General features: G+C 39.6%; 1 long non-coding RNA gene across 1 annotated transcript in view; it reads left to right on the forward strand.

Annotated features, from left to right (window-relative positions):
- The first annotated feature begins 14,637 nt into the window (after nucleotides 1-14,637).
- Nucleotides 14,638-15,326, forward strand: part of LOC112671542 (uncharacterized) — a 28,377-nt gene continuing 27,688 nt past the window's right edge. Inside the window, exon 1 of the long non-coding RNA XR_003143681.3 lies at nucleotides 14,638-14,820. This is a non-coding gene — a long non-coding RNA (uncharacterized LOC112671542). The remainder of the gene's footprint in view (nucleotides 14,821-15,326) is intronic.

Genomic DNA, 15,326 nt, shown 5'->3' on the forward strand with positions numbered 1-15,326 from the left:
CTCTCTCTATCATGAATAAATAAATAAAATCTTTAAAAAATATATAAAATTTTAAAATCCAGTGGACTTCAATTCATCTTATCTCTATAAAAATGAGTTACTATTTTTTAAGATTGAAAATTTAGTGAATTTTATTATTATAAATATAAATTTAAAAGTATGGTCCTAAAATGAGACTTTACTTTGATGAGAATACAACAATATTAAATGTAAAGTTATCCCTGCTTTGCTCTATTTGTGTATCTGGTTTCTCATGTTTATTCTTTACAAAAAGAAATTTACAAGGATTCCAAAATGTTATAGGTCAGATTTCTGAAGAAAAAAATCTTTGAGATGGAGATTTCCGTGCAGGAGGTTGATTGAAGCTTTGGAGCAGTACAGAAACAGGAGTTGAATGGATATGTACTCACAACAGTGGCCTTCTTTGAGTCCATGGAAATCTCTGGAGCCAGGAAGGAGAGCTGGGCCTTCCACCTCCACATGGTCCAAGATATTGGGTGTAGGCTACTACAGAACAGGGCAGGATTCTGGGTGCGGGGACTCTTTCAGGGATGGCAATCCTGGAGAAAGACTTAGCTGAGGCCTATTCTCTGCGAGTATTTCCAGAAACTGGGAGAATGAATGCCTAAGCTTGAAGCTAATGAGGCATCATGCTTACAAAACACAGCACCCACTATAAAAAGATGAGAATTCAACTTCATACATATTGGCCAAGTGTATACAGGTCAATAATTTTAACATTGATAAGACTCAATCACCTTCTTTGTAACTGAAACTATTAACTATTATTAACTATTAGCATTTCAAGCTTTCTCAAAATAATTTTTTAAAGCCAATATGAATGAAAACTTGATGGGGCATAAAGAATCAGAGCCAAAATATATCTTAGAAACTATCTAGGTCCATTTATTTTATTTTATTTTATTTTATTTTATTTTATTTTATTTTAATTTTATTATTTTATTTTATTTTACTTTTTATTGTTATTTTTTATTGGAATTCAATTTGCCAACATATGGCATAACACCCAGTGCTCATCCAATTAAGTGCCCCCATCAGTGCCCATCACCCAGTCACCCCACACCCCACCCACCTCCCTTTCCACCACCCCTTGTTCGTTTCCCAGAGTTAGGAGCCTCTCATGTTCTGTCTCCCTTCCTGATATTTCCCACTCATTTTCTCTCCTTTCCCCTTTATTCCCTTTCACTATTTTTTAAGTTCCCCAAATGAATGAGACCATATGATGTTTGTCCTTCTCCGATTGACTTACTTCACTCAGCATAATACCCTCCAGTTCCATCCATGTCGAAGCAAATGGTGGGTATTTGTCGTTTCTAATGACTGAGTAATATTCCATTGTATACATAGACCACATCTTCTTTATCCATTCATCTTTCGATGGAACCTGAGGCTCCTTCCCCAGTTTGGCTATTGTGGACATTGCTGCTATAAACATCAGGGTGCAGGTGTCCGGGCATTTCACTGCATCTGTATCTTTGGAGTAAATCCCTAGCAGTGCAATTGCTAGGTCATAGAACCAAAAGACTCCACCCCAAGATTGCTAGAACTCATACAGCAATTTGGCAGCGTGGCAGGATACAAAATCAATGCCCTGAAGTCAGTGGCATTTCTATACACTAACAATGAGACTGAAGAAAGAGAAATTAAGGAGTCAATCCCATTTACAGTGGCACTTTTGAGTGCCAAAGCATAAGATACCTAGGAATAAACCTAACCAAAGAGGTAAAGGATCTATACCCTAAAAACTATAGAACACTTCTGAAAGAAATTGAGGAAGACACAAAGAGATGGACAAATATTCCATGCTCATGGATTGGAAGAATTAATATTTTGAAAATGTCAGTGCTACCCAGGGCAATTTACACATTTAATGCAACCCCTATAAAAATACCATGGACTTTCTTCAGAGAATTGGATTAAGATTATCTTAATTAAGAATTATTAAGAATTATCTTAATTCTTAAGATATTAAGAATTATCTTAAGATTTGTGTGGAATCAGAAAAGACCCCGAATAGCCAGGGGAATTTTAAAAAAGAAAACCATAGCTGAGGGCATCACAATGCCAGATTTCAGGTTGTACTACAAAGCTGTGGTCATCAAGACAGTGTGGTACTGGCACCCAAACAGACACATAGATTGATGGAACAGAATAGAGAACCCAGAAGTGGACCCTTAACTTTATGGTCAACTAATATTCGACAAAGGAGGAAAGACTATCGACTGGAAAAAAAGACAGTCTCTTCAATAAATGGTGCTGGGAAAATTGGACATCCACATGCAGAAGAATGAAACTAGACCACTCTCTTGCACCAGACACAAAGATAAACTCAAAATGGATGAAAGATCTAAATGTGAGACAAGATTCCATCAAAATCCTAGAGGAAAACACAGGCAACACCCTTTTTGAACTTGGCCACAGTAACTTCTTGCAAGATTCATCCATGAAGGCAAAAGAAACAAAAGCAAAAATGAACTATTGGGACTTCATCAAGATAAGAAGCTTTTGCACAGTAAAGGATACAGTCAACAAAACTCAAAGACAACCTACAGAATGGGAGAAGATATTTGCAAATGACGTATCAGATAAAGGACTAGTATCCAAGATCTATAAAGAACTTATTAAACTCAACACCAAAGAAACAAACAATCCAATCACGAAATGGGCAAAAGACATGAAGAGAAATCTCACAGAGGAAGACATAGATATGGCCAACAAGCACATGAGAAAATGCTCCGCATCACTTGCCCATAGGTCCATTTATTTTAGCTAAAGAAGTAAAACATAATATAGAGACATATATTACTTCACACCTGACACAATCCTAGTATTTTATATTTATTACTATGTAATTCTTACTATGTCTTATGACAAAACAGACGAAGAGAAGTCACGTGATCTGACCACAGTCACATAGTCAGGGGCATGGGACAATATTGATGCTCTCTAGTCCCAATGCCTGTGCTTTCAACCATTGTATTAGATCATATCCTGTGACACAGCAGTCCATGAGAAGTTAGTGGTTAGGTCTTGAACTTTCTGCCATGTAGTTCATTTAACCTATACCTGGCATATACACCATAAAGTAGAGATAGCAAACTGACAATCGGGGCAGAACACATCTTGACATATTCATCTGATCGACTATTCTTTTTTTCTATTTTTAAGCATTTGTTTGTTTTAATCTGCTCAGGGGTTTGAGAAAACAGGTGTTAATGTTTAGAATCTCACCAAGAAGTGTGGCACCTATAACCTTACATCACGTATAAACTGATATTATGCACATACATTCCCAGCCGGTCCTGTTCAAGTGCTTGAATTTGAAACCCCAGATCCAACTGTAGTTGATAGTGATGATGATCCTGATCATGAGGTGGTGGTGATGGTGATGGTGATGGTGGTGTTAGTGATAGTGGTAGAAGACAACCAATGGTATGTGAAGGAAGAAGAAATGGAAGTGAGGAAGGAGACAAAGGAAGAATATAAAAAGAGGAGGGAGAAGGGAAGGGAAGGGAAGAAAATAAGTTATTGCTTATAATAATATAAATATGTAGTACCTATTACAGAATAGTCTTTGCTTCTTTTTTATTCAATTGGTTTTCTCTGAGAAATCTCACCTGATATACAATTTTAGAGGAAAGCCACTATCTCTTTCCAGACAGATGCAATCTGCTAAAATGAATCATTGTCCCCACATCAGACTGACTCTTTTGATGGGAGCAAACTGTCTGCATGCTAATATCAAGAGGTATGGGGTAGGGAGTTCAGAAAGAGGAGGAGGGTAGGAGAGGCATCTTGCAAATTATTAAAAGATAAATACTTTCATCCCATTTTTCATCAGAAGAGAAATGCCTACAAAGATCAAAGACAGATTACTGTTTTGTTTTGTTTTTCTTTTTTTAGATAGTTACTTTTAACAGGAAGATATTTTTCCATGAAAACAGGAATTGAGATGTTTTGGAAAGCATATTGCTACTGAGCATCTACTTTCTGACAGGCATCATGTTTCAGATTGAAGATAGAGAAATAAAACCAGGCATTTTCAATCATGTAATAAATGCCAGGAAGGGCTGAACAGATGGTATAATTAGCACACAATTAAGAGATACAATCTCACATAACCAGGGAAGGCTCCCTGAAGGAGGCAAAATCTAAACTAATATTTGAATAAATATTAATAATTGACCAGTTAAACAAAGAGGAGAGGGCATGTTAGGGATCAGGGATAGCACATTAAGGGGCACCTGGGTGGCTCAATGGTTTAGCATCTGCCTTCAGCTCAGGGCATGATCCAGAGGGCCAGGGATCCAGTCCTGCATCAGACTCCCTGCAGGGAGCCTGCTTTTCCCTCTGCCTATGTCTCTGCCTCTTTCTCTCTGTCTCTCATGAATAAAAAAACATAAAACATTAAAAAAAAAGAATAGCACATAAAGGAATGTGAAAAATATGAATAGTCTATTCAGATGTAAATATATTAAAGCTTGCTAATGAAAAGGCAAATGATGGCTTGGAGCTGCCAGGAGCTGCAGTGCCCACCGAGTATTCAGGAAAATGAAGCCCTCATGAAGAAGAGCAGACCTGAATGACAGAGGAAGATCAATCTTGAAACGTCGTCCATGGTTGTAACCAGCTGTGTCTGAATCTAGCATTCACTATTTATGAGAGCCTTCATTCCCATGGTCTACACATTTCCTTTTTTTGATGAAGGTAGTGAGAGGCAGGTTGTACTGGCAACCAAGAGAACCCTGTCCAATAAAAGTTATTTTTTCTCTTGCTTTTGTTTAAAGCACTTTGAGAAATCCATGTCTTATTCTTAAGTGTAGCCTTCATACACCTTTCTGCCACCCAGAATAGCACCCTGCACACAGCACCTTGTGTCTTGTGTCAAAGGACACAAAGGAAAATGGGAACAGAGAAGGACTATGACCATATCATCCATGTACATGATGAATGGAGCCTGGCTCCTGAACAAGCCTTTTTTCCATCATTGTTTTTAACCTGTCAAAATGTGGTCACTGACACTCAGTCTTCATTTCTAAAACTAATTACATGATTTTAGATATTCTCTGATGTTATCACTAAGGTAATGTTTCAAATGATGATGTATCTTGCATCATGAAAGTTTACTGTTATATGAGCTCACACAAAATATGAAAATAGTTTTAACAGTCTGTTTATTTGTCTAGTAACATAGGTGATGAGGTCTTCATGTGGGTGAAGAGCAGAGAACAACTGAGGATTAAGTTCTGAAAGAATGAAAATTTCTATCCATTTGATTTAAACTGGGGCATACTAGATAATACAATGTATTCATATTTTTATTTTTATTTTATTTTATTTATTTATTCATGAGAGACAGAGAAAAAGAGAGAGAGAAAGAGAGAAAGAGAGAGAGATGTAGGCAGAGAGAGAAGCTGGCTCCATGCAGGAGCCAGATGTGGAACTCGATCCCAGGACTCCAGGACCATACCCTGGGCTGAAGGTAGACTCTTAACTGCTGAGCCACCCAGGTGTCTCTGTATTCATATTTTTAAACATGGCACCTGAAACGGATATAACACTGTATGTTAACTACAGTGGAATTAATTTTTAAAATAAAGCATAATTAAAAACTTAAAAAAATATGGGGTAGCCCTGGTGGCGCAGCGGTTTAGCGCCGCTTGCAGCCTGGGGTGTGATCCTGGAGACCCGGGATCGAGTCCCACGTCGGGCCTCCTGCATGGAGCCTGCTTCTCCCTCTGCCTGTGTCTCTGCCTCTCTCTCGCTCTCTCTGAATGATTGAATGAATAAATAAATCTTTAAAAAAACCTTAAAAAAATAAATAAAACATCACTGTACAAGGAAATTTTCAGTTATTCTAACCTCACATTTTCATTAAAAATACTTTTAATTCTGTTTGCCAAAAAGGTGATTATACACTGGAAATATTATAGATTAAAACAGGTTAAATGCTCTTTTTTTGTGTGTGCTGTATTAGAATAACAAGCACCTGAACAAACTTTCCATATAACAGTTTTTCCTTTAGGCTAACCAAATACCAAACACTAAAAAGTCAATAGAATCTGTTAGGTGACAACATGAACAGTTATTTGCTCTTCTGTCTTCAAATAATCACAGAAGGTGACCAGCAGAAAGTCATCATCATCATCATCCTCAGTGTTTCGGTCATTGGCACATACTGGGTGAGCTCTTCCTTTGTGCCAAGCACTATGCCAAATATACTTACATATATTAGCTTAGAATAACCAAGTGCAATAGGTAATATTATTATCCTCATTATTTATATGGCACAATAGGTAATAGGCGCAATAGGTGATACTATTCCCCTCATTATTTATACGACTAACCTCCGGTTTATATATGTTCAATAATTTATCTCAGGCAACACAGCTAATAAGTATCAGGGTCAAGTTCCCAGCTCTGTTTTCCTCCAGATCCAAGTTTCTTTTTTTTTTTTTTTAAAGATTTTATTTATTTATTTGAGAGAGAGAGAGAGAGAGAGAGAAGGAGAACGGATGCAGAGGAAGGGGGGGAAGCAGACTTCCCACTGAGCAAGGAGTCAGACATGGGGCTTGATCCCAGGATCCTGAGATCATGACCTGAACCAAAGGCAGACGCTTCACTGACTGAGCCACTCAGGTGCCCTAGGATCCACGTTTTTAACCATCACATTCCAGGTCCAAGTCTGTACTGAAAACAAGGAATGTGGTATCTACATATGAGAAATTTCTTCTAGAAGTAATTCAGGTCAGGTTTGATTTAAAGCATAAAGAACTGCCAACTTTCACTAACCTGTTAATAACCTCTGCATAGGCTATACAGGCTGATGGCCATGGGAAGCAGAGTGCTAGCACAGTCAAAGTCTTCCTTGTCTTGGTTACTCCATCCGGTGGAAGCTGGACAGAACTCCAACTCCAAACAGAAATCTACTCTGTCTAGAACTTTTTTCTTCAAGAAGTCAAAGACATGCGCCCCTGCCCTTCCCATATAAGTAAAACAGATACTACATACTAGTTTTCTTCTTCAAAATATTTGACTTTAAAATTCTTTGGAATATTCAAACTTAAAAACCAATAGCACTCATCTTTGTCTTAAAAAACTTAAAATACTGGTAAGTTTTCTATGGTTATGTCAGCTACAAATACAATAATGCTGTGTAACAAAATGACCACCACAAGATTCAGTAATATAATAAAAAGCATCTATTACCCCGTGTATAGACTGGGAGGTTTGCTATTTGAATGATACTTCCCACGCCTCACTCACCAGCCCAGACTGGACAGAAAACTACCTGGGCATGTTCATGCTGCCAGGAGGCAAACAGAAATACATGGCACCTTTTAATGTCAAAGCTCAGAATTTGCACCCTTTCAATTAAACCTACATTCTGATGGCCAGAGAAGTCACATGGTCATGCCTAAAATAAATCAGTGGGGCAGAAATATATGTTCGTCCTACACATGATAGGAAGGGGAATAAATAGCTGATGACCAAGAATCCAAGCCATCACGCCCAGACATTTAAAAACTAAATAAACAAAAAGTGGCTCTAGTTGCTGAATCATGGTCTTTGTTGATTCTATATTTTCAAATATGCTCATCTCAGACTTAGAGTCCCTTTCACCTCTCTTTCTGCTGGGTAAATTCCTATTTCTCTTCTGCTCTCATGCTCATATCACCTCATCTCAGAAGCCTTTCCTGACCCACCTTACAAACTGTAGGTATAAACTAATGTTTCTATGCTTTGCTGTGAAAAGACACACACACACACACACACACACACACACACACACACAGATGTATGAGTTTAGTATCTTAAGTAGCTTTTCTTTCCTTTTCTGTTTTTCTTTTCTCTCTCTCCTTCCCTTTCTCCTTTTGGTCCCTTCTATATGAACCTTGAAACAGACATTGTTACATACAGCTAACATTTCTGGTTCTCTTCATTCTGGACACACAATACAAGTGCATACAATTAATTCCCTCTTCCTGGAAGTTCAACATTATCATGTGATTTGTGTTGTCCATTGAAATGTGTGCAAAAAGTGAGCGCCTCTTTTAGGCAGACGCCTTTAAGAGCTGGTGCACAATCCCCCATCTTCTCGTGCAGCAGTGACCACTAGCAAACCCAGGTGAGGGGGCTCCCTGCACTTAGGGTCCCCAGATGAGGACAACATGGGACAGAATCCCCAGAGACCTGTGGCATGCCTGCAGCATGATTAAAAATATACCTTTGTTATCTGAAGACAATAAGATATTGAATCATCACCACAGTATAACCTAGGTTACCCTGATTGATACAAACTCTTTATCAAAGTCATATTCTTATCAGAAGTTCTCAAGATGTTAGGATATAAAGTCCATTTCCATGAGGATGCTGAAAAACATTCCTATAAGCCCTAGCAGTCATACTAGGCACTAGCACTGTGATTACGTGAAATAGTTTGACATACATACGTTAGCAAGTGTTTGAGAAAAAATTGTCAAATTTATATAATCACTAATACATAAAAATTGTTACAAAATATTAACACCCTCTCAATTTTGGTTAAATTTTAAGTGACTTAATCATGAGGAACATTAATTATCATGTGGACATTTTGGTAAAATGTTTTCAGGTAACTAATTGAAGGTAAGTAAGTTTGTTTTTAAGTCAGCTGAACTTGGATGAAAGGATTTACTATTCCCATTTCTTGTTACTATCCTCATACTCTGTGTAAGAAACAAATATCCCACTTTATAAATAGCTACATCACTTAGCCTCAGTAATTCATCTATGGAAATCTGGTGAATAAATCCAGTGTTGTATCTATTTGGAAATGGTTTGGAGCTGGTAATCCCGATTCATTATAAAATGTACTGATTATTCCAAGCAATACAAAGTCCATGTAATAAGTAGTTAAACATATATTCATCTCTAGAATATTGAGCTGCCACTGATTTAAACAAAATGCCTATGGATTTAAGCTTTCCTTTACTACATGATTCCTTCTTACAGAGAATCAGAAGGAGCGGTAAGAGACTATATGTGTTGAATGAAATGCATGACAGGATAAGACAAAGCTCTCAAGGATGCAATCCAATATCTGGAGGTTGGATGAGTATCCTATAAACTGTAAAGGTTTCAAAAGCCACAATGCTCATATGTATCCTCAGGTCACAGGAAGTTAATTTGCAGGACCGGGCACACTGCACTGATATGCAGTGATCTTCAGTACCATTCCTTCAAGAGCACACCTGCAAGCCCTGGTGATGGCATAAATCTGATTTTAGAGAAAGGGCTTCTAAGTACTCCCATACATTAGTGGTATTAGTGGTAGGCGCGTTTGTATGTCTTTTAGCTGCACTGAACAACTACTGTGCCTTCCAAGTGGGAAATCAAGGGAAAAAACACTGAGAACTCATAATTACCATATCTGCTTCTGTTTCTGAAAGAGAGAGAATGTGTATAAAGTCCTTGTCTCTAGCTGAATTTCCTTAGATAATGTATGGAACTATTAAGATACATATTAATGCATGGCATATCATAGATGTCTCCACTAGGTTTGTGAGGAGCGGGAAGTACTACTTGTCTGCATGCATGCTTCTTCCCACCAGACTATAAACTTTTGGGATCACAGAGCACAACTGATTCCACTCCCCGTCCAGGGCAAAGGGGCCAAATCATCTTGCAAGTCACTCAAGCTCTTGGGAAGCATTCGATAAAATCTGATTTAAAGTACTTAGAACACCATCTGCCAAATGAGGATCCTTAGTGTTCTTAGCAGGCACTTACTGATTGAAGTATGGTCGTACAGTTTGTTTTAAATATAATGGATAACTAAAGAATAGTAACTTAATCTAAATGCAGATATATGCTTACACAGAGATTGTCAGACTCACTAATGAGGACTTCACGTACTTGTCAAAATACGTGGTTCTGATAGAACTCTTCTTAGCACATTCTGTATGTGAAAGGGTTTACTTCTGGGGCCTCCTCATCTCTCTCAGCAAACACCAAGTATTTTTTAAGTGACCTACGTGGCTGTATCAGCCACAGGTCTCCCGAGAAACAGAACTAGCAGGACACAGATAAACAGACAGAGATGCATTATCAGGGGCTGGCCTGTGTGATCACAGGGGCTGAGAAGTCCTGACCTGCTGTTTGCAAGCTAAAGGCCCAGGGGAACCGGTGCTCTGGTTCCAGTTCAAGCACTGAGGCCTGAGAGCTGGGGGATGATGATGCAAGTCCTGACATGAGCCTGACAGCCCCAGACCCAGGAGCACCCAGTTCCAAGGGTGGAGAGAATGAATGCTCCAGTTCAAGCAGAGAGTGAGTCTATGCTTCCTCTGCCATCTGTCACACACAGGCCCTGGACGGAACAAGTGGGGCACACCAGTACTAGCAAGGGTGATCTGCTTCACCCAGTCTGCATTCACATGCCAACATCATCTGGAAACACCTGTATGCACACATCCATCTATCCGGATACACTCTGGCCCAGCCCTGTTGACAAAGTAAACTAACACTACGGCCCAAAGTAACTGGCAGGGGTCCCTTCTCTTCCCCCTTGCCCATCAAGCACCATGCTCTGGCCTCTCCTGATGCTCTGGACTCATCAGACATGCCTCTGGATTGCCTTGGAGCCTCCGTCCTTGTTCTTCTCCCTGCCATGATGGGTACCATTTACTGAACTGGCTGGGTATCAGTGACCTCACGTCTGTACTCAGACGTCATCTGTACTGCTCTGTAGTATCTGAAACCCAATTTCAAATTGCAATCTCCACTATACCTCCTTCTTATATTTCTGAATCAATTACTTTCTAACCTACTACAAATAATTGTAAACTTGTCTCCCAAAATGAAACCTATTCAGGACAGGGAATCACCGTGTGTTCTGGTAACCGCCGTAACTTCAGGGGACAGGAGCTTGTCTGCACATAAACACGTGCAGAAGGCAGCAATGATTTTGATGAGGACCCTATTTGTGAATATTTTTCCCTTAAGTGGGTTTTAAAAATTCATTCTAAGCTCTTTAATGCAAAAAAGAAAAACTAATACTTTTGTAATCATATATAACCAGTAGTCAGAGAAATATTCAAAATGGATTTATTTTTATGTTCATTAGTTTCTAAAAGAATAGAAATAGGATAATTAAATAGAGCAATACCTTGGGGTATGAACTTTAACTGAATCAGTATAAGGATGATCCATGCATTACGGAAGAGGACAGAGCACAGACTCTGTGGCAATGCGCGTTTAGAATCTAGGCTTTTCTACCACAGAGTAGATTTCCTGAAATGCTGGAGATGTTCAGTCTGGACTATCTGATACCTTAGCTACCAAGCACATGCAATTACTGAATTCATGAAATGTGAATATGACTAAGGATCTAAATTTATAACTTTATCTAATTTGTTTTTAAATTTAAATAGTCACTCATGGCTAATGGCAACTCCATTAGCAAGTTCAGATTTACATAATGGAGTTTAGACATTTTAAAAATTCTCTGATATTTAATTTTACCAAATGCAAAAGTGAGATGAAAATGCTTTTTTTCTTTTAGTACTAACAGGAATTAAGATAAAGATTTTAAATGGTCATTACACTGTGTGACACGTGGTGGACACTCATAACGACACTCTCGCTGTTGCTCTTGTTTCCTAAGTGTTAGGACTGTTTTCTGAAATCCTGGATCCGGGATCCCTGGGTGGCGCAGCGGTTTAGCGCCTGCCTTTGGCCCAGGGTGTGATCCTGGAGACCCAGGATCAAATCCCACGTTGGGCTCCCGGTGCATGGAGCCTGCTTCTCCCTCTGCCTGTCTCTCTCTCTCTCTCTCTCTCTGTGTGACTATCATAAAGAAATAAAAATTTTAAAAAAATGAAATCCTGGATCCTTAGCAGTGACTCCATGGCCATAGTGAGCACCCCCACCATGGTTAAGATTACTTTATCCTGGTGTTTTCACTGCTCTGTTTGTTGTAGTTAATGGTTCAGTCTAGCCCTGGGAAAAAAAGTATAAAGGAAATGCAGGAAATGCTTTGAAAAGAAAGAAGTAGGGTAATTGTTGGGATGTGATCTCAGGCTGAGTGGTTTATTTATTGCAAATCCCCAAGAAGTGTGTTTGCTGCTGTTCTCAGGCACTTCCAGCTTGTTTGTGTGTGTCCTTGCCTGACTGGTCCCTCTTGTCTCTTCCTTTCCTCTGCTAACTCAGAAAGGTGTATCCTGTTCCACCTTTTATGGTTATTTATTGTAAAATCTGTAAATCCATATGCTTGAGAAAGTGATACATGCTTCATCCAGAAATACTAATTTTGTTAATGCTAAAGGCTATTCTCATTTCTTTTTTTTTTTAATTTTTTATTGGTGTTCAATTTACTAACATACAGAATAACCCCCAGTGCCCGTCACCCATTCACTCCCACCCCCCGCCCTCCTCCCCTTCTACCACCCCTAGTTCGTTTCCCAGAGTTAGCAGTCTTTACGTTCTGTCTCCCTTTCTGATTTCTATTCTGCTTTGAGGTCAGAGTTAGATGATGAAGATACTTAAAATGTCTAAACAGTTTCTGACTCTGAGAAAGCTATTTAATCTTAGTTAAAAATAACCTGTTGTAGCTCTTGAAAAAAACTGTTTTTGTTATTGTTTTAAATGAAATCTGTGTTTCGAGAAATTCTTTGTAAGACCAGTTTGAAAACATTTCTGAAAATGCAGTAACTCTTTTCTCATGATCCCATAATCACACACACACACACACACACACACACACACACACACACACGTATTTTTCCCACTTCATAATTCAGAGTCTTTGGGACAAGCTTGATAGCATATAGTCAAGCCCCATTTTAATAATACAAAGTCATAAAAGAAATACCCAAAGCAATTAACTTAAAAGAAACATGACATTATTTTTGCCAAATTTGTTTAACAAGCTTTTGAATCTGTTTCTGCTTGTCCATTTTAGATCTAAATTCTCATTCTTCTAAAATGATTTTTTTTAAATATGGAAGCTACTTCTGCAGATTCCTCAACGTCATACAGCTAAATTAAACACATGCACACATATACATACACAAAACATTCTGTAAAATGCACCTGTGAGTTTTATCCTCTGATCCTTTGGGGTGTTTGCTCAACCAATGCTCTCCTTTGGTTGAGATATAGGATATGCACAGGTGCTCCTACAACCATCATGTTTATGCTATAGTGCCCAGCTCATAGTATGGAATAAAATAAATTAATAGTAACTAATGTTAATGCAATTGTATTGAATGAATGAATAACTCATTCTGATCTCCTGACCACAGCTGACTGGACCAAGATGCTTATTCAGCTAATGTTGGTCAATCCATGGAAAGATTGCAATCTTACTCATTAACTTGGATATCCTGCAGCAAGGTCATGATTTTAGTTTCACACCTGGCACAACTATTTGGTAGCACGTATAATCAAAAGGAAAGCTAGCTCAGGTGCAGAGAGTAAGAATAAAGAGGGTCCAGAGCAAGAATCCTTCTAGCATTTTAATATATTTCACTCTGCCTTGTGCTAGCTAATCCAGGATCCTACACTTGTGACCAGAAGACCCAGGACGGATGTTATCTCTGTGACCTGGTCTCCATAAGACGGCGCTGTCCATGGCGTTCCCATCACTGCCCTATTCTCTGGAGTCTTCCGTTTGCCATCCCTGGACATTGTTGTAGGGTGCATGCTTTATTTAGCCTCTCAACTCTAGTGTGATCTGGAGGTGCAAGACACCTTGAAGTTTTTTGGAATCACTAACTAACCACAATAAAAGCTGCTCTAAGCGAACCAAGAGATGAATTTACTAAAATATTCTGTTATTCAACTAAATGTATTCATGCAACTTTCACTTAGTCAACAGAGCCTGGCTTCCTCTTATTTGGGGGCATGAAGTGGTGACAGTGGAGAGGAAAGGCGATAATACAGGAGAGAACCCAGGGTACGAGCTCGGCAGCGGGAATCCAGGTGACCCCCGGCACCCCAGCCTCTCGGAAGGCCAGCACTGCAGCATCAATGGGAGGCACAGAAAACGGAGATCATCAATCAGCCTCACAAAGGGAGACAGGAAAGCAGGGAGAACGCACCTGAGCCTCAATAGCGAGAGGAGGACTGACTGCAGCTGTCACCGAACTGATGCTCTGAAGGCACAGCAACGCAATTCTGTGCCAACAATATGTACTACTTAGGGAGCGGCAATTAGCATCACGAGGCCCCGCATAAGTGAATGGGGCCTGATGGTGTTTACTCAATTTTCAATTGCCGGAGTAGTGATAGAAAAATAAGCCCTGCAAAGCACTTTCGAAATTTCACTCACAAAAACACTGACAGACTAAACCCAAGAAAGCAAGAAGGTGAAGAAGGGAATCTCAGGGTGTGTATTATGGGGCTCTCCCCCCACCCCCAGGGCTCCCCCAGCATCCGTTTCCATAGCAACTCCAGGTCTCCATGAACTTTACAGATGATATTAAGCTAATGTCAAAACGCTTAATAAAAAAATTTACTTTATACACAGAGAGTGAACTACTTCCCAGGGTATTTTATCCTAATTCAGCATTTATTTGTGCGTTCCAACAGCATGAGAGCAGGACCGCAGAGCGATCGTTGGCGGGCGTTCTCCCACAGAGTGATGCGGGTGGAAGTCACCCCTCCGCAGCTCAGGGCTGCTGCCGATCACTTTCCAAAGCTCTTTAACACGAGGACAGACTCCTGCCACACTACGATCTGGATCCCTATGACATATCAGCCCCTCTTTTCCTTTGGATTTTCTCCTTAGGTTTCAGTTGGGAGGCCAGCAATGCAGTGGTAAGCACAACCAGTCTTAGGGTGACTTTTTTCTTAATTTTCCCTAAGCTAGTCTCAGATAATTTAATTTGGGGTAGGAAAACCATGTCATGTATTTATTGTAAAGATTTTATTTATTTATTTGAGAGAGAGCGAGCGAGCATGGGGGCTGGGAGGGGCAGAGGGGGAGCTAGAGAGAGGGAGGGGGAGAGAGAGAGAGAGAAAGAGCAAGCACAGAGGCAGAGGGAGAAGCAGACTCCCCACGAGCAGGGAGCCTGATGTGGGACTCCATCCCAGGACCCCAGGATCATGCCTTGAGCCCAAGGCAGATGCTTAACACACTGAGCCACTCAGGTGCCCCCAAACCATATTATTTATCATAACCAACCTTAAATGCTTACTCTTTTTACCAAATTATCATGTAGCCCAATCTCAGTGATGCATGTCATTGACTGTCTGGATAACTCTGGCAAATTTGGTTGGGTTACATCACTAAATCTGTTTTGGAAGGATACTTAAGGTTCATT

The sequence above is a fragment of the Canis lupus genome, chromosome 5 (genome assembly GCF_003254725.2).
Source record: "Canis lupus dingo isolate Sandy chromosome 5, ASM325472v2, whole genome shotgun sequence".
Taxonomy (NCBI): Eukaryota; Metazoa; Chordata; class Mammalia; order Carnivora; family Canidae; genus Canis; species Canis lupus.